The sequence below is a fragment of the Falco peregrinus genome, chromosome 7 (genome assembly GCF_023634155.1).
Source record: "Falco peregrinus isolate bFalPer1 chromosome 7, bFalPer1.pri, whole genome shotgun sequence".
NCBI lineage: Eukaryota > Metazoa > Chordata > Aves > Falconiformes > Falconidae > Falco > Falco peregrinus.
In genome coordinates this window covers 22,667,336-22,691,950 of record NC_073727.1, presented here as the reverse complement: position 1 = coordinate 22,691,950, position 24,615 = coordinate 22,667,336, and positions in this window count along the sequence as shown.

The window sequence follows — 24,615 nt, the reverse complement described above, 5'->3', positions numbered from 1 at the left end:
TTATGTGTGAAGTTAGGTAGTATAACACCTAAATTATCTGACAAATACATTTCCCATTTCTTATTTTACTAAGTGATAAGCTTTTTCTTTTGGGCAATGTGTTTTCACATCTACAAAAGGTGACCATGATTCCAGCATGAATGGAATGTATGTTATTTTCACTTTCACAGGACAGTGTTTCATCTCTTTTGTTCTGGGAGGAAAAGAAAAAAAGGAAAAAAAAAAAAGCCAGCAAAGAAGTGAGTGAGAGAGAGAAATAAGTTTGGAATTGAAAATGTCTGCTTAAAAAGAATCCCAGTGGGGGAACTGGTTTGGCTTTTCTGCATTTCCTTTAGGAGAAATACAGAGCTAATAATAAATTTTGGTATGCTGACTTTTATTACAAATTATTTACTTACATCAAGTTTTCTGGCTGTCCTGGTTTCAACTGGGATAGAGTTAATTTTCTTCTTGGTAGCTGGTACAGTGCTGTGTTTTGGATTTAGTATGTGAATAAGGTTGATAACACACTGATGGGTTTAGTTGTTGCTCAGTAGTGCTTACTCAAAATCAAGGACTTTTTAGTTTCCCATGCTCTGCCCGTGAGCAGGTGCACAAGAAGCTGGGAGGGGGCAGAGCTGGGACAGCTGACCCAAACTAGCCAAAGGGATATTCCATACCATAGACCAGGGGTCCTCAAACTTTTTAAACAGGGGGCCAGTGCACAGATGAAGTGGCAGGCAGTCATCTGCGTCTGCTTGGTTCCCCCCCCCAACCCCCCGCAGGGGGGGGCAGGGGGGGTCTGTAAATACCAGGGGCTGAATTGAGGACCCTGGGGGGCCGTATCCAGCCCGCGGGCCGTAGTTTGAGGACCCCTGCCATAGACTGTCATGCTGAGTATATAAATTGGGGTCACTTGGCCAGAGCCTGCGGCTTGCTGCTTGGGGACTGGATGGGCATCAGTCTGTGGGTCATGAGCAGTTGTACTGTGCATCACTTGGGTTTTATTGGTTTGTTGGGTTTTTTGCCTTAGATTTTACCTCTCTGTCGCACTCTCCTCCTCATTAAAATGAGTGTTGGTGTTGTTGTTATTATTATTATTTACTTTATTCTAATTAATGTGTTCTTATCTCAGCCCACGAGTTTTATGTTTTTCCAGTTCTTCTCCCCATCCTATCACAGGGATGGGGAGTGTGTGAGCACTGTGTGGTACTTAGTTACTGGCTGGGGTTTAAACCACAACACTGGCATTATTAAAAAGTGTTTTGAGGAAAAACGTTATTTTCTGATATATCTAAACCAGCATAACATAACAGATAATCAGAAAACTATGCACACTGAATTACACATACCAAGGTGATCACCTTTCCCCCACTGAAAATGGGGAGTGAACTTTTGACAAAAAAATACCTCCCAAAGGGTGAATATTCATCCTCTAAGTCTTATGTCACAGTCCGTTAGCAGGCAATAATGCTGTTGCTGGCAAGGTGCGGCCTGCCTCAGCGTCTTCTACTTCTCCCAGCAGCAACAGCTTAAGTCCCTGGAAGTGCATGTAGGGACTTCGTTACTGTTGCTGTGAGTAGAGGTTTTAAAGTAGATCTAAGCCAAACTTGTCCTATAATCAGGACCATGCTGAGTAAACAGTTTGGCTTGTTGAACCAAATAATTTCTTTTTTCTGAGGAGAAGAGGCTGGAAATGAATTATCTCTGCCTAAGCTGTTCCAGTTTTTCCTAGGGGGTATGCAGTTCATACTCCCAGTTTCTTCTATCAGGTAGATTTCATGCACAATTTTCCCTATTATAATTTTATTTTTTTTCTGTTGAAAGACATATTATGGCAGAAAATTCCCAACCAGTTCCTCTTGAAGTACACTACTTAGTGTACTACAGATTGATTTTCACTCTATTCTGCTTGGGAATTTGGACTAGTTTAAGACTAAAGGATCCTGAGCCGAACATTTGAGTGACAATGGCAGTGCACCATTTACTGGCTGCTTCTGCCGCCAGCAATAGCAGAGGCTGTTGCTTGATAAAAACAGAGTTCTGCAAAAGAGCATGTAGCTGAGGCACACTCTCCTCCTTTAAAAAGGAAGGCACAGATTAGGGTGAGATTATACCACAACAGATTTTAGTATTTACTATTCAAAATGTGTCCACATGTCAATAGGCTTGTTTCTTATCACTGTTGACATGCATATCCACATATAAATATGTGGGTATAATATGGCAGCTGGATGCATTACTAAAAGTAAACAGTATCTTCCTTTTTGTTCACTAAAGATAATAGCTAATTTGTATTAAATAATCCTTTGATTTGTTTCATCCATCTACTTCTATTTGACCTGAAGAAATATTATACAACATTATTTTTTGAAAAATCTTTTTCTGTTTTGTGTCACTTGTCTCAATTCCATACAAGACACTCTGGCTTTGACGGACAGGAGGATTTTCTTTTTTTAATAATTTAATTATTCCCTGTATGTCTTTTTTTTTTTTTTTTTTTTTTTTTATATAGACAATTGATCATGATCTTACATGCCTAAGTACCAAAACCAGATTTGTGCAATCAACATAGTGAAAGTAGTTATCTCCTCCTAGCTATCACTTTGGACATCTTTTCTGAAATCTCAAGAGATATTCAGGTCTTTCACTTGCTCAGCCAGCAGCATCTAGGCAAAGCACTGATTCTCTTAGTGCTGTACTTTGCCACTGTTTTGAACACTGAAGCTATTTTCCTTTACTTATATTATTCTACGCTCTCCCTCCAGCCCCAACCATCACACTGCCAGTCACATCAAATGGTCCAGTGTATTCTCACCTCTGACCTAAAATACTATTCTCTCTGGTCACATTAGCTTAAGCAACACATAAGTAGCTTTTAGCACCATCTAGCTAACTCCCAATGTAACATCCTTCACCAAAGTTTTGTAGTTCCTTTTGAGTCCATTTCTATAAACCTCACACATTGTTCAGTTTTAGCTCCTTCAATCTCACGCATAAAGGCAGAAAACTTTCTCTGATGTGGTTGCAGACTTATTTAAGTCTGATGAAATGTACTTTAGTAGCAAGCAGAAGGCTGTCTGGAAGAGCAAGCATTAGTAAGCGATCACACTGGTTGTGTACTGTGGCATGGGTACTCTGTGGTGGGTGCTGCAAAGCAGCCCTTGCAGCACTGGCTGTGCAAACTGGCATACTCCTATATGCAAACTCTTTGCAGCTGATGCCAATGAGACTGTCACTTTAACATGAAATAGATTTTGCAGTTTTATTCTGATAGCTATGCAGTATGATAAAGTTTTCAAAGAAAAACAGATGAACTTAGATGTGCAAACAAATCTGGAAATATGTTTAGTTTTTCTTTTTGTTTTGTTTTGGGTTTTTTTCTACATATGTCATGGAAGAGAAATTATATTAAAATTATTAGATATGTTCATAACAAAAGAGCAAAACAGCAAAGAAGCTCTTCTCTTTTTAAGCAGTAAGTAGATCACTAAGTGTGTTTTCTTCAAAGATAACTGACTTTCTCCTTTTCTTTTTCCATTCCTCCCCCTCTCCTTTCCTCAACTCACCACAGAAAAGTTATTTTTACAGTGCATAGAATTTCCTACAAGATTCCAGTTTGACCCTGTATATCAGAGACCTAAAACCCTTTTCTGCTCCCTAGGTAACAAACCACTGTATGTGCTGAAACTGCCTCTTTTGGTCTCCTAATCATGCTTTCATTTTGTGCACCTCTGCCATCAAGCAATATATGACTGGAGCACTTGAATAGTAGCTTAAAAAGCTGGACAAAAATTATGATTGTGGCAAAATGAATGCCATTAGCCAGCAGTAACAATTAGATTTAATATTTACAACTGAGTTGATGTAGGATTTGTAATTTTCCAGTAATCCAATTGGCACTGCATTAGTAAAGGAATGCTGTGAACTTGTGTGTTTTTTCTGTTGCATTAAATTCATAAAATACATTAATTATTAGAAGAAAATAAATGGATAATACTGTACCAAAATAAGTAAATATTTTTTCTTCTGTTCACAGTAAGTACATGGTGAAGTACAACTCTGAAAAAACAGAAATCTTAAAATACAAGGCAGTTCCAAAATTTAAGGTTTTTTCCCACCAAATTGCTTATATACTCCAAAAGATAGGATTTTTTCAGTTACTTAAAGTAGGGTTTACTGTATTTAATAGTGACAAAAACATTTCAGCTGAGTTCTCTTATAAAACTAGAAAATCAAAATTAAGTTACTTTGCAAGTGGTCATTCATTCAGATACTATGGTTGCTAATTATGAGGACCTGAATTTTAGATAGCATGGTTAAAATGTCAGGATTAATGCAACTAATGTGTGTACTTTTATTCCATTATTGTGATATGTAAATTGACTTGTTTAATATGGTGTTTAGCAACCCTAAAAGGTAGTTGGATCGACTTTCATATTTTTTCTTTCTTTCTTTCTCTATTTCACTTAGGTTCTGAAACCCACATTTTTACAAGTACTGACTAAGATACCTTGAAAGATGAATTAAGGCTGACAACCATTTCCAGAAATCAGGAATTTGACTCCCTTGAGTAATTTTAGGGGATTGACTTCCCCTAACACTCATCAAGCAGGGTTCATCTGCAAGACAAGTCTTACTACAGAGTATGTGACATATTTGTAATATTCTAGTTGCTCTGGATTGGTCACCCTAATAAGGAGAAAAAGCAATCTACTTTTAAATTTTTTGTTCCATACCCAGTTTTCCCATTACAGGGAACATTTTCTCCCACTGGGAGAAACGCATTGCATAATTCAATTCATTAAGATGCATTAACTAATTGTCTCCATTCTCTTGCAGTTAATTAAACTAAATTAAGTCAATTATACTTTTCTATCTCTGTCTTTTATTTTGCCTAATCTAAATTTGAGAAAGTGAACCTTAGCAGGAAAATTAAAAAAGAGAAAGGATTCCTGTAGCAAAAGTTGAAGCCCTAATATCATAGTGTGAAGTCAGTTTAAAGTCAAAGTGATATAAAAGTCTTCTAGCCTCATTTACCTATTATAAAGACTGATTATCTGGTGTTTGTTGTGGGGTTGTTTTCTGGGTTGTTTTTTTTGTTGTTGTTGTTGGTTGGTTGCATGTTTTTTTTCTTTAGAACATGATGGTGCCATCATTCCAAGAAATGGACATCGATGTACATTTTATTTAGGAATTTTGACATGACAGCCATGGTATAAAGCTGTCATGACATAGAATTCATTTTAGTGGCTAAAATTTATTCCTGATGTCAAATAATCACCAGATTCTTGTTGAAATGGGAAATAAACAAAAAAAAACCCCAAGTTTTACTGAAACCTTAAACTTTTATTCTTAAAGAACAGTCCATATACAATTTTCAGATTTGATTAGCTACTGGGAAATAACAAAATCAACCCTTTAAATTAACGATTCTTCTTGCATCTTTTTATTTTCTCCTTTTTTTGGTTTTTGTTTTTGGGGTTTTTTTGGTAGACTTATTTTTCTGCTACCACATTGATATAATAAAAATGAATTTGGGAAGATGTTCATAACAATAAAATGATAAAATGGAACATCTCCAGAAGCAGCACCCCCCAATTAAAAACACAAATTTTTTTGTGACCTGTAAGACCACTGAGGATCGCAATAGAAGATCACTTTTTTCTTTTCTTCTTTCTGTTAACTATGGTTATTCATGCAAATATTAAAAATTAGCCACACTAGGGTTGCCTCAGAAGTGATGTTGGATTAGTGTAATTGGTGGCCACAAATGACCTGCAAATTCTCTGTTTATTGTCCCTTGGTGCCAATACACAGTAATAAAAGACCAAAGATCTAGGGGTGTGAAGATAAGAAACACTTTCTGTGAATCATTTGACTAAAATGCTCTCATTTCCAGCCCAGAGCAATTTGTAGTATCTAGCATTTAATCTGGTCATGACACATTTTGGAGATTTCACAGAGATTAAAAGTTTTCTGTTTTGCTATGACTCTGCCACCTCCTTGTTCCCTACAAAACAGAAACTCAGCCTCTTCCGTCTTGATTTTGTACCTTTTGGGTGAGGCATAATAGCCACCAAAAGAAGCATTTCTCATCTCTTTCACCCTCTGTGCTTAGAATCAAAAGTGATACTATACTTATAAAAAGGGTTACTCATGGTGAAGAGGTGATATGGGGAAAGGGATCCAGGACACTGACTTAAACGATCTCTCTGTCATGCTTTTCTGTTGCATTCAGTTTCATTTTTCTCCTATCAGAGAACTTTGTTTATATGGCTGATACTTGACTTCAGTTCTACAGGTGACTTGTCACAATAGCTATCATCTTATCATATATCTATCTCAGCCTCAAAGGATCTATGGGTCCCTGTCATTCTTTGTTGACTATATCTTCTTTTCAATAGATTTCTAGAATAGGTTTCTAAAATTTCTTTTAATTAAGAACAACAACCTTAGGAACCTTTCCATTAATTCCACTTTTCCAGAGTTGTTCTGATTTCCTAAGCTGACCCCACAAAACCTGAGATATGAAGAGCCTAATTAGTTCAGAAATATGCATTTGTTCTGATAAAAGCTACAAGAATGTTTTCTTTATATCATTTTAGTTTTGATCCTTACCCTGTTTCTTTCCATGTAAACTTAACATTGTGTGTCGATATCTGGATCATGTCAGGTAGCTAAGAAAGCATGAAATTGTCTTTAGAGTACAGCAAAGACTGTATTTCACTTTTTTATCAGACAGCTATTACTACATTAAACACTGTTCATAGCTTTCTTCTTCTTAATATAATTCTACTGTATCTAGTCGGAAAAGGTCTACCTACCGATATTTTCCTTTTCTGCTTGTAAGGATGTTGGCCATGAGTTAGAATATATCTCCAAGGGACAATAAAGGCGGCCTTTTTGGTGTATTCTTATATCTTCCTTCTTCAAACATTCCATTACTCTTCTGTATATGAGCTACCCTGCCCTGAAACACTTCAGTGTTTATACTGCTTTTGCTACAGCCAGGAATAACATTGATCATCTCATTACTGATTGTAACACAGGTCTCCCTGTGCTGGGCAGAGTGCTAAAATCAAAGGATGGTGAGGCCATCTTGTGTTTATCAAAGTTCACAGAATCCTACAGTACCAGGGTTACTAGTGGGTGTGTGAAGATACGATTACGCACTGGAAAGGGATAGCTACTCTGATCTCAAAAGATTGGTTTGGATAGGATTCGTACCATTTCTCATTCAGTGATATTGTGCATTGAAACGTTCTCAAAGCCAGGAACAGTGTGTGGAAGAGTAACAGCCCCAAGCAATCTTTGCTTTTGCACCTGGGCTTTTTGTGACTGTAATTTTAATTTTACTTTACATCAGAGGGCTCGAGCAACCCTGCATTCAGGCAGAAGCTCCATCTGTAGGTGTAGTCTGTGCTACAGTACTCCAAAAGATATGTTCTATTATAAAAAACATCCTCTTTTAAACAGCACACAAGCTTACAGGGATGTTGTTTTAGAAGGCAAGCAGCAATTTACAGTCCTACAAGATATCTGATTCCTTCCAGATATTAGTATTTTTTCCTCATCCTTAAACAAGTATGGATGCAACAGCTCATAGTGTCTTTAAAAAGGTCAAAGATGCTTTCAAACCTCAAGTGTCTTATTTTCTCTAAGATTGTTAAACTTTACTCTCAGAGAAAAGAAATATGACTAAAGAGATGGAAAAAATCTGAAAATGGATCCTGGTCCTAGCCTTCAATAAATTATTATTTCATACATATCACGGTGTTCGAGGCAAACAACAATTGGAGACTATATAGATGAATAAAGAGTAACTATTTGTTGACCTTGCTACACTAATAATATAGACTACCAGAAACCTTGGAAATAACAGTTTTAGCAATGGAGTGGATATAAAATTCTCATTAACGACCAAGAATGTCAAACACTGTTCAAAAGCAAAATAAAACTCTCAGTTTACGTGCTGTATCTTCTGAGTATTTTACATCTTGTTATCTATATATTTCTGAATAAAACCCAAGCAAATAGCTTTCCTTGAGTAATATTTCAGGTGGTAGGCAGCACCTTGCAAAAGTGTGTGTTTGAGATATGACGGCTCCATAGAAGCCATTCCTGAATTTTTCATTCTGTGGCTAAACACAGGGTTCATTCCTCTCCCAGACCCTGTAATCCTCTTCCTAAACCCCAAATAATTAAAGCTATCTGTGTGTGGCTAACCTAAAAGAAGAAAGTGATGTGGCTATCCTACCTGTCTTTGATGATCAAGGCCATTTTATAGCTAGGTCAACTGAGAGATCACTTGCAGAGTGAGGGCACATCTACGAATTTGCTAACTGAAAGCAATGTGATTTTTCTTTTTCTTCTCCTTTTTCCTTTGCTTCTTTTTCTCTTTTTTTCCTATTTTCTTTCCTTTTTCTTTCATTTAAGGTTATGCTGTTTGTTTTCTCCTAAAATGAACAAACACAATGCATGAACCCAAAGTATTTTGAGGCACTAAAAGAAAAAAAAAAAAAAAAAAACTGAGATGAAGTTCTTTCTAGTAAAAATGTGACAAAGTAGAAAAATTAGAAAACATTCTTCCCCAAGGGTGCCACCCTGAGGAGTGTTCTTATCAGCATCTTTCAGAAGTTTCTGTTACTTTAACCAAAGGAAGTTTTGTATAAAGATAAGAATAGGTTTGTCAGTAGAAAAACACAGATAGATTTTAATAAGAAAAACAATAGAAAACAAGTCCAGGCATCTTTTTTGTAATCATGTAAAGAAGAAGGTGATCGATTCATGTTTTAGTAGACTGCCTTCATAGTGTGAAATTTATTTCTCACATTAGACAACTTGATTTAAAATGAGAAGACGTCATCCCACAAATTCTACATTTTTAAGGTTTCCACCTAATCAGGACAATAGCATAGGGGAATAGTAGCCTAATATTAAGCTAAAATAATAATAAAAAAATAGGAAGATAGTGTTCTAAAAAGAAAAAAAAAGAGAAAAAAGTATGTGATAGACACCAAAGTATATTATATGCAGATAAGTAACTAAAAAGGGTAATGACTGCAATGAGGTAAAGATATAAATGAAATCTGAAGTAACCAAGTTTCAGAAGGAATTCCATTTTCTATCTTTGGAGTTTTTCAGTTAATAACCTTAATGTTCTTCAGTGGTTTTTTTCTTGGGTTTTTTGCTGCCTTTTTTTTTTTTTTTTTTTTTTTTTCTTTTCCTGAGGGATGGCACAGTACACAAACAAGAAACAGGACACCGGGATTCACAGGAGGTACTCCAAGGGAAAAGAAAAAAAAAAAAGAATTGTGACTGGAGTTAAAGCTAATAGAAAAACAGAACTATAAACATTAACCAGAGAGAGAGAGAGAGAGTGAGAGAGAGAGAGAATTATGCTTCACTTATATCTTATTTCTGTATATCTACAAAAGATGAAGGACTTTCAGGTCATTAGTCCAAAGTAAAAAATTACTGAAACATGCATTATTTCTTTAAGCATGAAACATGCATTATTTCTTTAAGCACTATGTACCTGGAAAGAAAATTAACAATAAAACCAGACAATGGGCTGTTTTATTCATCATTCTTCATATCACAGCTGGAAGGACCTCAGAGAGGAATGTACAACCTTTTGATCATTATGATATTTTTGTATTGCTCTATGACCAATTAATATAATGAACTGTGTGCTGAAACACAGGCTCAGCTGTTTATTAATCTCCATCTCAAAACAGTGCAAGTAGACTTCTGCAATAGTATTTAGTGAGAGATCCTGGATGAAGATACTATCAGAGCAAGTTCATATAGTGCTGTGCTCTGATTCCTCTTTTTGTTACTAAAAAAAGACTAGAAGGATCTTTCTGAATTTTCTTAACCCCTTCAAATCTGTACTGTTTACTGAAGCCAATGGCTGTATCCACATATAGAACCTCATGGAAAGCCCAGTCCCAGATGTCTTTTTCAAACATTAGATTCCTGAGCATTAAAAACTCCTGGATCAATTTAGTTTATATCTAATTCATGTGCCACATAATGGGTTTATTATTATAATGGTGGATGGCAAGAAGACTGCAAAAAAATACCACTACAATTAGTGCTTTCCATCTACATTAATTTAGCAAATTAATGACTTTGAAATAGCCCCAAATCAGAAACAAAGAGCACTCAGAGGTGCTGGTAAATTAGGATTTTTTTTGGTAACAGTTAAAAAAAAGAAGATAAATTGTGTATGTGTATGCAGAAAAAACATAAAACAAACAGTGGTGGAACGTAATGAAGAAGTGTAGATTAATCAGGAAACCTACAGGATTTTAAATCATTTTTCTTACTAAGGACATTCAAAAAAGGAGACTGCTACTATAAAAGTAGAAATACAAGCAATTACAGAAATTAATGTAACTGTACTTACCTGTCACTGCCTGGCACCTGAAAATATGTTTCCACATTCTGGGTGACAGTTCTTGTTATCATAGTTTTGACCACTGCCTAAGCAATGCCAATTTTTACACAAGTTACCAAGTGTAATTTGCTAACTTTGAACTTCAACATTAGAGATAACCACTGGTGTCCTCACTTGCAAATGTTGTTGGGTGAAATACTGTGGACCTGAAAAGTTTAGGTCTTTAGATCTCATGCTCATGTTGATGGGTAAGTAGTCTTTTATTTTTGAGAAACTTTATGCAAATTTAATTTATGTAATTACACTGTTGGTGCAAATTCCCTTCCAATTCAATGAAAAATAATTTTTTGTGCCTGTATTCTCAAATGTCAGAAAGGGATGTCTACATTCTCAGAGGGTCAAAGGGAAGGTGACAGACAGAAACTACACTCGGGTCTACAGGCTTAATTTGTTAGTTTCCAAACTGAAAATAATGAAGACTAAATTATTCCCCAGGAAGGTAATCACAGGAGACCTTAAACAAAGAATAAAGCTCAAACCCCAAAAACTTGCTTTGGCAGTGGATGGACTACACCTTTAATATCCAAATCTATAAATAGAATCATAGAAGGTTTGTGTTGGAAGGCACCTTAAAGATCATCTAGTTCCACCCCACCCCACCCACCCCCAATGGGCAGGGGCATGTTGCTCAAAGTCACATCCAGCCTGGCCTTGAACATTTCTAGAGATAGGCCACGCACAGCTTCTCTGGGCAACCTGTTCCGGTGCCTCACCACCCTCACAGTAGAGAATTTCTTCCTAATAGCTAATCTAAATCTATTCTCTTTCAGTTTAAAGCCATTACCTCTTATCCTATCACCCCTATACTCCCTGATAAAAACTCCCTCACCACATTTCCTGTAGACCTTTAAGTACTGGAAGGTTGCTAGGTCTCCCCAAAGCCTTCTTTTTTATAGGCTAAACAACACCAACTCTCTCATCCTGTCCTCATACAGAGGTTCTCCAGCCCACTGATCAGCTTTGTGACTCTCCTCTAGACCTACTTGAGCAGGTCCATGTTCTTCCTATGCTGGACCCAGAGCATAAGGTAGTACTCCAGGTAGGGTCTCAAAAGAGCAGAGTAGAGGGGGATAATCACCTCCCTCAACCTGCTGACCACACTTCTAACACAAATCTAATGCCAGAAGATATAATCAATTTTGTATCATAGTATACTAAGTAATTTAGTCAAAATAATTTTGCATTTATCACAATGCATTCCAGCTGACCAAAATATATGTATGGTAAAGGCAGGTAGAGTCAATTAAACGTTACATTATTTTGCTTAACAGTTTATTCTAATAGCAAATAGCTCAGTGCTTAAAAAGAGAAAAAGAAAGCTGCCTTAAAATATTTCTCAATTCTCTTTTGAATGTGTAGATCAGTTTCCTGCCTGTGCTTCTTGTTTTGCCTTTCTCCATTTAAATTTAAAAGACTTAATCCCCAGTGTACCAATTTACGATTTCCTGCTGGGGCAAGCTGCAGAATGCCTAAGGGCTGCAGTTTCCTAATCAACCAGATCAGAGGATCTCTTGGACCACTTCACTGCTTCCCTTCAGCCTGTGTTGTCTGTGATTTCTTTGCATAGAAGCCAAGGTGTACGGGGGTGGGGTGGGGGTGTGTGAGAGAGGAGGAGGATGAAAACAAGGAAGGGAATCTGGATGCTGCTAGGATGCATACCTATTTGGGAAGTGCTCCTGGTGGCAAAGACCCATTAATGTTCATGGCCAAAATCTAAGAACTTCTGAAGTTTTTGTCTTGAGTAGTTGTTTTTTTTTTCTGGAGAGGAGAGGTTGGATGGTTGGGGTTTTTTTAGCTGGTTGTTTTTTTACTGATAATTATGCAAACTTCAGGACTGGATTCTTAATTTATCATTTTTTACAGCACCACGTAAATAAAGTTATCAGTTCAGAAAAGATAACACAGCAATCAGTAATAAAAGCACAGACAATATTAATGAAATTGTAAATCTTAACAATGATTTTGATGAGTTTCCACTCCTTCATAATATCTCTGCTAGATCTGTCATTGTTGTATTACACCCATGTGAAGTTTATCAAAGAAACGAACTACCAAGGACATGATCTGGGGAATTTTCAGTATAAAACAAATAAAGCTAAGCTGTTGGCAGACATCCATAGAATAGGACAAGACAATCTGTAGACATAACTGCAGTTTATTTTTTGTACCTTAAATTCATAGCCCAGTTTTATTCCAGCCTACTCCTTTTATATGCAGCCTTTGGATGTCCAAAACAAATATCAAGCACTTGAATAGTGTTTTAAAGCATGATGTCTCTATTCTTACATACCTGCAAATTTATGGAAAAGTAAATAGATGTTTTTCTACTTTTTAGCACTTAAATTTACCTTTAGGCAATGAGTGTAAAAAATTTGATCTCAGAATTAGTTTTTCTACAATGTCACATGTTTAAACACAGGAGTTTATTGTAGAAGTACCTTCTTAACCATATGTACAGTTTTACCAGCATGATTCTACCATAAATTGAAATTATTGAATTACATTTGAACTGTAATAGAGATATGGTGTTGTATAATATTTGAAATAGACCTGAGAATATTGAGGAAAGTCTTCTTTGAAAGAGAGGGATCATTTAAATTTAAATAACAATAATACAATAATATTTTTTTAAAAAAATCTATAATGGAATGAAATCCCTAAAGTACCTCTAGAACTGAGCACTGGCACAGAATATCAGAAGAAAAGTTTGTAGTGGTGAAGCTAAAACAGAATTCAGCAATTTCCACTTTCTATTCTTTGAGATTCTGTGCCCATTACCCAGCCTGTTCTGTGGCTAGGTGAAAAGTAAAATTCATTACAGTATAAACATTGTGCATGCATTTCTGCACTTCTGTATTGTGTGCAATATTGTGCACAATATTATGTAACTTGTACAAATATGTGTATGTGTGTTATAGTACCTAAAGCATAGATTTTCTCATTCTCCAGCAGGTATGTTCCTGACTTTACCTTTTCCACTGCTGTGTAACCACACTCCTGTTCAGCCTTTGCTATGGTCCAGTTGTGACAGCCTGGAACTCAAAATGTGCTGTTCCATCTTGCTTCCCAGTTTATTTGCTGAGCTGACCAGCAGCTGTTAAAATTGCTGAAGCTTTTGAATCAGTGAATAGACGGTGTAAATCCACCCTGAGATGTAGAATCTGGACCATCCCTCTTTCTCAGTTAGCTTAGCACATATTAATTTGTATTAAAGGGGAACATATAGCTAAGGACACACTGTGCTAGGCACTGTACAAGCATAACAAATGGGGAGTTTTTGTCCAGGAAGCTTAAATTTAAGACTGAAATGAGAGACAGCAGGTGGATAAGACAGATGGAAAGGAAACACAAAAATAGCAGTAAGACAGCTGTAACCAGTGCAATAAGCAGTGGTCACACCAGCTGGCTAATCACTGACAAGTGGTTTCTAACATTGCCGCAAAGACAAGCTTGAAGGGAGGATTTAAAGTGAAAGTGAGGACTGTTAGAATTGTTTCCACACAGAAGTGGGAACATGAGAAAATGACATTGTTTGTGCGAAAAATGCAACAAACAGGCTATCAGAAGCCAGGATTCCAGCCAGCACAGAGTGGGAATCTGCATCCTCCATACATATATACAACTGCAGATGAAGTGGGTGTTAACATTTTTACATGAGCTATGTCTGGGCCAATGAACAACACAATGATTTGTACAAATCTACCTAGAAATATTTTAGATAGGTATAAAGGAGACAAGTTTAATTATGATTAAGAAACAGGAGGCAAAATGTCCTTCCTCAAAGGGATACATAGACATAACAGCACTGGTTTCAGTAGTCTGGGCTGAGATACTGAGTGGGACCTAGGAATGGGTGTTTTCAAGGATTGGCACTTCACCTCAAAAATCAAAGTCAAAAGGCTTTTTTCCTGTTACAGCACACGGACCTCTGTGGACTTACGATGTGTACTGTACATAGGGTGTATGGAGACTCCTGATGTCTGATACGTCTTGCCCAGGCAGCAGAGAGAGACAGCTCTGTCACCAGGGAAACTTCCCAGTTTCTTTCTATCAGCATCCAAAAAGTGACTCTAGTTAAAAACCTGTTTGGAGGAGGTTTGCTATTTAAGAACAAAGCTTTTCAGTTTGGGTACTTTATGCTGGTCTCTGAAGCTTTTATCTCTCTCTGTATTTCTCTCCTCTTCACAGATGGTTTCAACAGCTTGAGCTTGCCTCTTTGCAGATGATGCCAGATGCTCCCTCTCTTAACAGGTAGGTTTAGCTCTTTGTCACACAAAGTACACACAAACAGGTGATATCAGATGCCCCATCAACTCCAGGCCTCACCCAAGTGAGTGCAAATACACACATCCAATCAATACAGTAGATCTGCATATACTAAACAAATTAAGCCATGTACCTTTTAGTAAGTTAGGACTTGCTGGAAGAATTTAATCTTTCAGTGGCTCCTCCAGTATCTAATCAATATTTACTCTTCTTTTGCTTTGCACTGATTTCTTCCTCTTTCTAAATCAACTATAAATACATTACAATTTAGTACTTGAGACGTAAAGGGCTAATATAAGGTTGTTTCGTTTATATACAGGTCACAGATTTACAATAAGATATTTGTAAGGTAAACATTTATCCCACTTATTTTTTGATCTATTAATTGTATTTATTCAACAGTTATTGGAAATTTAGTAAACCCACCTTTTGATTTGTGAAACAAATCATGTATATACAGCATTTCCTGTGGGCAAATATAGGTATTACTCCAAAAAGCTCTAAAAAAAAAATGTATGTTCTACTGCAAGAATACTGCACAGCTGAAAACGTACTTCTAACTGACATTTAGTGCCCAATAAACAGTACCTACATTGTATGTACTATTACTGTAAAAATGTATAACTGTTAAGTGAAGGGTGTTAGGGAAAGAAGATTTTCCTCTGCTGCCAATTTGTTTACTTTATATCCTTTCAATATTTTGTAAATGTCAGTCAAACCTTTGATGCCAGCTGTTCTCAAACTGGTAGACAGACAAGTGATATTTTGAAACATATTAATAACACTGGTTATCTTGTCATCTTGTTCCCTCTTGTTCTGCAGGTGCTCCTACTTCTCCTCAGGTTCACCTATACAATAAAATCTAAACAGCTAGATCTGATAACTAGAAGAAGTTTATTAGGCTGTTCACAGCTGTAAGGGTCCAAGCACAAACCTCAGGTTACAGGACTGAGGGATTTAGGTTCTGCTATTACAAGCTTCAAAGGACCTGGATCTATCAGTACAGGGCTCACTGCAGGACTACTTTTGCTGCTTTAATGCTCAGTTGGTGTACCCAGAATACAGAGAATTTTACAGGGGTGTAGAAGAATATCTTGAAAAATATAAGAGTCTGTACTGTTTAAGAGGCAAACCTAGAAAACATCTTGGGAGGGTGTATAATGAGTAATTAACCCTGTATTACTATCCTAGAAAATATTATCAGTCAAATAAAAACAGGTGAAAAGCTTCTACAGTCTTTAATTTTCATCTTGTGGGATGTAGGTTTTCATTTAAAATATTTTGCATTTTATCCTCTCTTTAAAATATTGTGTGGCCTATAAAGTGTTATTTCATGGGAAAATTATTTACTTGAGAGCACTGAATGTTTTCTAATATACTACAAATAGATTAGCTAATGTTCTGTGAAGCTTCTTGCAGATAATCCTATAATTCAATACAGAAAGATGTGAACATGATGTTTTATATTGTCTGGATTTTTTTAGAAAATATTGTTTTTAAATCTCTCTAGCATTCTGGACACACTAGCGTTATTGGAGGATTAGACTTTGAAGAGCATTAGGCTTTTCTGATAGTCACTCCAAGTAAGCTGATCAGCATCACTGTGGTGGGTTCATCTTGACTGGATGCCAGTTGCCCACCAAGACATCCTGTCACTCCCCACTTCATCTGGACAGGGGAGAGAAAACACAATAAAAGGCTCATGGGTCAAGATAAGAACAGTGAAAGGTCACCCACCAACTACTGTCATGGGCAAAACAGACTCAATTTGGGGAAAATTAATTGAATTTATTACCAATCAAGTCAGAGTAGGATAATGAGAAATAAAACCAAAGCTTAAAAACACTTTCGCCCACCCCTCTCTTCCTCCTACTTTTCTCTATTTCCACTCCACTTTGAGCAGCACAGGGGGACAGGGAATGGGGGTTGCCATCAGTTCATCACATGTTGTCTCTGCTGCTCCTTCCTCCTCAGGACTCCTCACACCCTTCCCCTGCTACAGGGTGGGGTCCCTCCCATGGGAGACAGTCCTTCATGAACTTCACCATGAGTCCTTGCCACAGGCTGCAGTTCTTCCTGAGCTGCTCCAGTGTGGGTTCCTTCCACAGGGTGCAGTCCTTCAAGAACAGGTTGCTCCAGCATTGGTCCTTTTCATGGGGTCATAAGTCATACCAGAAAATGTGCTCCAATGTGGGCTCCTCTCTCCACAGGTTTATGGGTCCTGCCAGGAGCCTGCTCCAGCACAAATTTCCCACAGGGTCACAGCCTCCTTCAGGCACATTTACCTGCTCTGGAGTATGGTACTCCAACGGGCTGCAGGTGGGTATCTGCTCCACTGTTAACCTCCATGGGCTGCAGGGACACAGCCTGCCTCACCATGGGCTTCACCACAGGCTGCAGGGGAATCTCTGCTCTGGCACCTGGAGCATCTCCTCCCTCCTTCTTCATTGACCTTGCTGTTTGCAGGGTTGATTCTTTCACATAGTCTCACTCCTCTCTCTGGCTGTAGTTGATGTTGTGCAGTCATTTGCGTTGTTATCATCATCATCATTATTATTAATTATTTACTTTATATCAGAAGTGTTACCACTGTTGCTGATGGGCTCAGCCTTGAGTGGGTCCATCTTGGAGCCAGCTGACTGGCTCTGTCAGACTCAGGGGAAGCTTCCAGCAGCTTCTTACAAAAGCCACCCCTGTAGCAACTCTGCTACCAACACTTTGCCACACAAAGCAGATGCAACCAGCAAAAGTGTCTAGGAGGAAGTGCCTTCAGAATATAAAAGTAGTACTGAAGCAGAGCAAGCAAAATGAGAGAGACAGAAAGAATATTGCAGTGCCAAAGAACAGATATAAATTAGGGGTAGTTCAAATAAAAATGTTAAATTCTTAATATGACTGCCCACATTGTTGGTGGTTTTTAAACTGTTTCCTTCTTGCTCTGTGGTGACAGTGATTCTGATTTGGTTTTCTTTATTATACCTGTGCATATGGAGTGGAAGTTAGATACCCAGTGCAGGGAAGTGGTACTCTCAGTTACCTTTGCTTTGACTTAGTGCATATGGGTATATTTTAGTCACAGTTTTGCCAGACCATGAAACGAGCCTTCTGGAACAAATCTAATTGGGAACGTCTTGAACCTAGATAAAGAGAAATCTTCAAGTTACATACTGTTTGAATGAGTTCTTTCTCTGACAGACCAAAATATTGGTTTAGAAAGTGTCCTAGGGCTTTATTAAAAATATTGGAGGGTCTGAGTATACACCTGGCTAGGCATATCATAGAAGACTTTATGCTATATGTGTGTGTAATATACAGATGTTTTAAACAGATACAGAATGTCCGGCTCTAGGTTTGCTGTACTTTGGCAGACCACCTGAAGATATGCAATAGGTAAAACATGTCTAGTGTCAGACCTTAAACACACAGTTTATGAGATGTTTTTCAAAGCAGGGCTTTATGATCTAGTTATTTTGGTCTATACAGTAAGGCTGTAGTGAGGTCAGAAACACTGTAAGTGATTGCCTTAGTACTAGGATATTCTAAACAGATTATCTTCCTGACAGAGATTATAAGTTTAGCTCAGTCCTTTCAACTAAATAGCATTTTCAATAGGAAACACTTAACTCCTCTCTAAACCCTTCACATTAGATTCCAGGATAAAATGATTCAGGTTACAGTTTAAATATCTTATTTAATCTATTCCACACACATAAAATTCAAAAGTATTGTACACAATTGTACTCTTCTTGGATGAGTCAAACCTGTCAGTGTTGCTGTTCCCCTGAGATTTTGAAAATAGCAGTTTCATTGCCCAGTTAACATGAAAACATCGAGAAATTATCCAAAAGGTAAGCATCAACTAATGGCAAAAATACAGTCCCTTGATCACTGGGGAGGTTTTAGAGCAGACTGGATAGTTGATTTCCTTTCTTGTTCCAAAAAAGGTTAGATCTCGATTTAATAAATTCATCTCTTCTGTAAGTGAACCTAATTTTCAAAGTACCTGTTGTGGGACAGTAAATTTTTGTTACTGTTGATGAAGCTTTTATTTATAAATCACCAACAATAATTTTATTTGTAAAACACTAGTACAATAAAGATTGAAACTACTTTTTTTTTTTCTTTTCTTTTTTTTTTTTTTTTAATCCTCTGGCTTTTCAGTGACTGGAGTATGAGATGTGGTAGCAATTCATCATAACTAGTCTTTATACTCACCAGTTATGATACATATTATATTTTAAAAAAAGTTATACAAGACATGAGTCTTCTTGGGAACAATGAGTGTATAAAACTTGCTCTTAGTTGCCCATTATTCAAGATAAACACCTTTAACCAGCAGTGAATCAAAGCAATCTTAATAGCACAGGTGTTGGTCATTGCATAAAAACTATAGGCAAACATTGAAAGAAGACTCATAATCACTTTCCTGGAATTGCTATATAAAGCTTGTCAGTGATGATGTATGGAAGAAAGAGGAGAGGGGGGGAAGGAATGGTAATCTTCCATGAGAAAACAGCAAATGAAGAAAGGCTGCAAATGTGGACTGCTGTACACAGAAAGGATATAGATAAAATCTAGTGAATAGTGAAAAAACAAAAAGAAAAATAAAAAGGAAAAAAAAAAAAGATGAAAAAAACCTCCAAACCTGTATCTGAATCACCTAGGGCTGAAGATTCAGAGTAAATTTTTGCAGTCATTTATGGTCTGAAACATTTGAACACAGGTGGCTCTGCTGTCTTTACAGAAGTGTAGCGTCAACGACCATTAATTACACTGTTGGCACTCACATGTTTTCTTTGTTAAGAGACTCAATCTGTTTTGGAGTAGTTTGCCTCAGGCTTTAGTCCTCTGCAGAGCTGTACCAAAGGGTCAGAGCCTGTCTAGAGAGGGAAATCAATGAAGTGCTTAGAACAGTGACACTGTCTAGCATCTGTTTCTAAAGAGTATGACAGTGCAACTTCCGTTAGTTTATGCTCTTCTTGGTCAACATGTGGCTAAAAAGTTCCCTTCTGGCTTCTCTAAAATGGAGAGAATAACTTTAGGATTCATGTCAAAAGGTAACACTGCAAAAGAAATCTCAGTCCTCCGTGCAACTTTTCCAAGCCTATTTTCTTAGGAACTCTAACTGCAACCTTGATGAAATGTCAAGTCTTCACAGGTTTGCCCTTAATGAGGAAAACTTCAATTATACTTCAAGGCATTCTACTTCTTTGAGGCTTTTCTTTTACTTGAAACTCTCAGTCTTTGGCCATTAAAGTCATGTTTCAGAGACCTGGGAGATATCGATTTTTCTTTACCAAAAAAAGATCATTACCTTTAGGCAAGGTGTGAATACTAGATTGCTGCATTTTTTGCTTCCAACTTCTAATTCTTTTGTGTCTTAAATCTAGGTGACTTACTCTTTTAATAATGTGTGTTCAGTACAAATATTGAAAAATTATAGATCTTATCTTCCTTTGAATGTCCCAGTTATGCATCATGAATAGTACTAATGAATCCGAAGGGCTTATCCAGGTTTATATTGATGCGAAAGACAAGAGGTCTTATCTGTGGTCCAATTATTTTGTAGAATTAAACATATGTTCTATATTTTTTCTCAAACTTGACATTTCCTTAATATAATAATAAAGTAAATACAAATTATTTTTTTATTAAAAATAATACACCATTATTTTTATCTCCTTACTATGTCACATACATAACCTTTAGCTCCAGAACTTGATGCAACTTTTTAAAAGTTTTTTTCTTTCAATTTCAAATTTTAAAATGCTACATTATATTGTATCATACACAGGATAATATCATGTAGATATTAAACAAGTTTAAGAATTTAGAAACAATTGCAGCAACTTTACTTTCCACATTAAGTATACTTGTTCTTAATGGAGGAGCTTTAACTGACTTTTCAAATTATTTCAAATGATCATCCAGCATCTGAGGAATGCACAGAAACACTGACATTTGACCTTGCAGTGTCAAGACTGCAAATTTCAAGTGTTAAAAAGGATCTGATTTCAAATCAAATCAGTTTTCAATGTTAGAAGTATAAGGACTGGAAGATATGATCTGGCAATTAGATACTGGGAAAAAATGAAACAGGTTATTATAAGAAATTTGAAAAGATGAGAGATAAAAAGAATAAAAATCTTTCAGTTTATTTATTTCCAGAGAAAACATTAGACAAGTTCCTTATTTGATACTTAATGTCCTGGTTTCAGCTGGGATAGAGTTAATTTTCTTCTCAGTAGCTGGTACAGTGCTGCGTTTTGGGGTTAGTATGAAAATAATGTTCTAACACACTGATGTTTCAGTTGTTGCTCAGTAATGCTTACTCTAAATCAAGGACTTTCCAGTTTCCCATGCTCTGCCAGTGAGGAGGGGCACAAGAAGCTGGGACGGAGCAGGGCCAGGACAGCTGACCCGAACTAGCCAAAGGGATATTCCATACCATAGAATGTCATGCTGCTCAGCATGTAAACTGGGGGCAGCTGGCCAGAGCCTGCCACTCGCTGCTCAGGGACTGTCTGGGCATCAGTCTGCGGGTGGTGAGCAATTGTACTGTGCATCATTTGTTTTTTTCTTGGTTTTGTTCCTCTCTCTCTGCCCTCTTCATTACAATTATTGTTATTGGGTTGGGGTTTTTTATTTATTATTATTAATATTATTAATTATTGTTGTTGTTACTTTATTTCAATTGTTAAACTGTTCTTATCTCAACCCATGAGTTTTACTTTTGCTTGATTCTTTCCCATCCAATGGCAGGGAGCTGGGAAGCAGGGAATGAGCAAGTGGCTGTGTGGTACTTAGTTGCCACTGGGGTTGAACCACAACACATTGCAAAAACATAGATGTGAGGAACATTAACTGTAAGAGATTTGGGGGTTGTTTGTTTGGTTTTTTCCCCTTTTATTTCTAAGTTGATAACTGTTACTGCTTACAGAAGAGCCAAGAACCTGGTGAGAAATAAGGCAAATTTCCAAAATGATCAACATAATATTTTAATAAATAAATTTTAATAAATCTTATATATTTTATTTTTAAAATACAAAAGATGGTGTACACAACTTTACTTATAAAGTGCTCATAATTTTTAAATTTACTTAATTTTAAAGAAGCATAATTGCTCAAGTTTTTTAGGTCTGAAATTTTGGGACTGAGTAAATAAAGTCCAGATATTCAAAGCTATTGACAAAACAAAATGGAAAATGTTAATCTCACCTATTATGGCTATCTAAGGGATAAGCATATAAATCTAGTGGTTTAGGCTCTAAAGAATTTGAGCCTATTTTAGGCTCTTAAATTCACACAAGACTTCAGAAAATGATGTGTGAGATCTGGGGACAGAGCTAAGTATTCCAAGGCCCTCGTATTGAGCCTTGGTCACAAGGCTAGCCAGAGTTACGTAGTATGACTAATGAGGGACTCTCTGGTGCACAACAATATTCATTAGGTGATGCACTTAAACACGGGTGTGTTCTGTTTCCAATATATGAAAATTTTTCTGCCTTCTCACACCATAAGGAAACTGGTAGAAAATCTGAATCTATGCACAAAGTCGAAGGGAAGGAAAAAAAATAAAAGAACAAATTACCTCACCTCTCCAAAACCTCAAAACTTTTCTCTTACAAAAGCTAGTTCATGTTTAAGTGAAGAAATACAAAAGAAGTCACAACACAGAACTAAATCTGCAAAAACTAGTTAAAATTTAGTTGCATAAAAAGGTATTTAAATTCCACCAGTGAAAGAGACTAAAAGATTCAAAAGAGATGCAATCCAAAATTTTTTTTTTCCATTGGTGTTAATTGGTGTCATATTTCATTACTGGTGAAGTATCTTAATAATATTGTATTTAAAGTATTAAATGTGCTCAGAAACAGTTATTCACTGGTATCTGTGATTATAATCTATATTGTTAATACAGCAGATGATCTGGCTATAGGGAAAGAACTGTGCTTATGGTCTAGATAAAGAATACTTTAAATAGTCCATCAGATTTTTGAAGGAGGACATGCTCTTAGTGGTTGCAGTGTGTACGAGATTTTTTTTGCTCTGACTGCAATTACAGATTCAAAGGCAGGCAAATCAATTAGAAAACTACACACAGAATTATTGCAGTTTTAGAAGCTGGTAAGTGTTGAGAAATCTTTTTATGGAGTTCACAAGGAAAGTATGGCAATTTACACTGTTATAATTCTTTTTTCCCTTTCTGCAGGGAACCTATAAAAATATTACCTTATACATTCTATAAAGGTTTTGTAAGAACAAAACAAAGGGACTGTAATTCTCCACAGCCTGATATTCAGCTCTAAATGTAACAAGACATTGCTCAGTACAACTGCTGTAGTTACACAGGTAACAACCTCACTTGGAGAGCATTTCCACCACAAAGAAAACCCAAACCTGTCAGTTAAGAGTATTTAAATGACCACACATTCTACTTTCGATGTTGACTTTGATTTAAAGACTTATTAATAATTTTTGAAATCTTTTCTTTATTAAAAAAAATAAAACAAACAACCCCCAAAAACCTTCCAGCCATTGCCTGATTAATTACACTATTGAATTGTTTGTAAAAATGTTATAATCATACAAAAGTCTCTTATAACCATTATTATCTAGATTAATAGAAAAGTCTCTGATTTACAGCAACGTTCTTTCAATGTTATATTATTCAAGTTGTTTTCAGATCAATATTTATAACCTCTAACAAGCTTTACATCTAAACAATATTATACTTCAAAATCCCCTGTCCTACTATTATGTTCTCTCATCAAACTGTTAGGATGCGGAAGACAGATCTCATTCTTAAAGCACAGTAGACCCAATATGAAATTCAGGTACAGTTTAGTTCCCTATTATTTTAATAACTAGCTTACCCTATTGTTACCGAAATCTCGGAATGAAGAGCTTATCGACACCAATGTGATGTAGATAAGCAGACACTTCTTTATTGACGGGCGGGTGCGTGCGTGATTCCTCTCACGATCGATGCACACCATGGTTCAAAATCATACACCTTATATAAAACTCATTCATACATATTCATTAAGTATTTATACATAATCATAAGATTTCACATAAATCATTAACATACTCTCCTCCCATATCCGATTCTGCACAGTAAAGGTTAGAAAGGTCCGGAAATGGGTCTGGGGTATGATTTGGGTAGGTGGTATATGAGTCGGTGGTCTCGATCTCCCCCTGCCGGAATTACCTTTCACTTAAGGTAACTGTTTCTTGGCCGGCAACTATGGGTTGCTTCACTCGTCCCCAGTTCACATTAATTCTCATTTTGACATTTTAGTACATTTTCCTAGGTTACATATAAACAATCATCTCAAATCTTAAGTCTGTTATCTAAGTTCTAAACATTCCTACTAGGTGATTCTGACCAATTCCTCCGGCCTTGGTACAGGGCTGTACAGAGGATTCTTATAGCAGCTTTTACTATATAACTATAAGTTTCATTAAAATATATTTCTTATCCTTCTATATTTCTATTACATAATTGATTTTATAAAATCAAATAATCAATCAAATAAAGTCAATCAATCTTAACTTATTAGCAAATCTATAACACTATCAATTAATCTAATGGAAACAAAGTAGTTGTAAATTTATTGTCAATATGATGTATGCAAGGCTTTTTAAGTTAAGAGGCATTAACTTTAGAAAGGAAAAGAATTAAAAATATTTCCACTGCTCTAGAAGACTAGAGAAACCTCTTCAAGGTCTCAGCCGAGTTTTATTTTCTCTATCAGTGGCATACAGGCACGCTACACAGGGTATGATTTTCTAGGATTTTCTTTCTTAGAGGTATTACAGAAATATTGCTGTGCTCTGGTAATATTTTGCCTTTTTTTAATATGTTGTGCATATTTTGTTCTTTTGAATATTAGCTT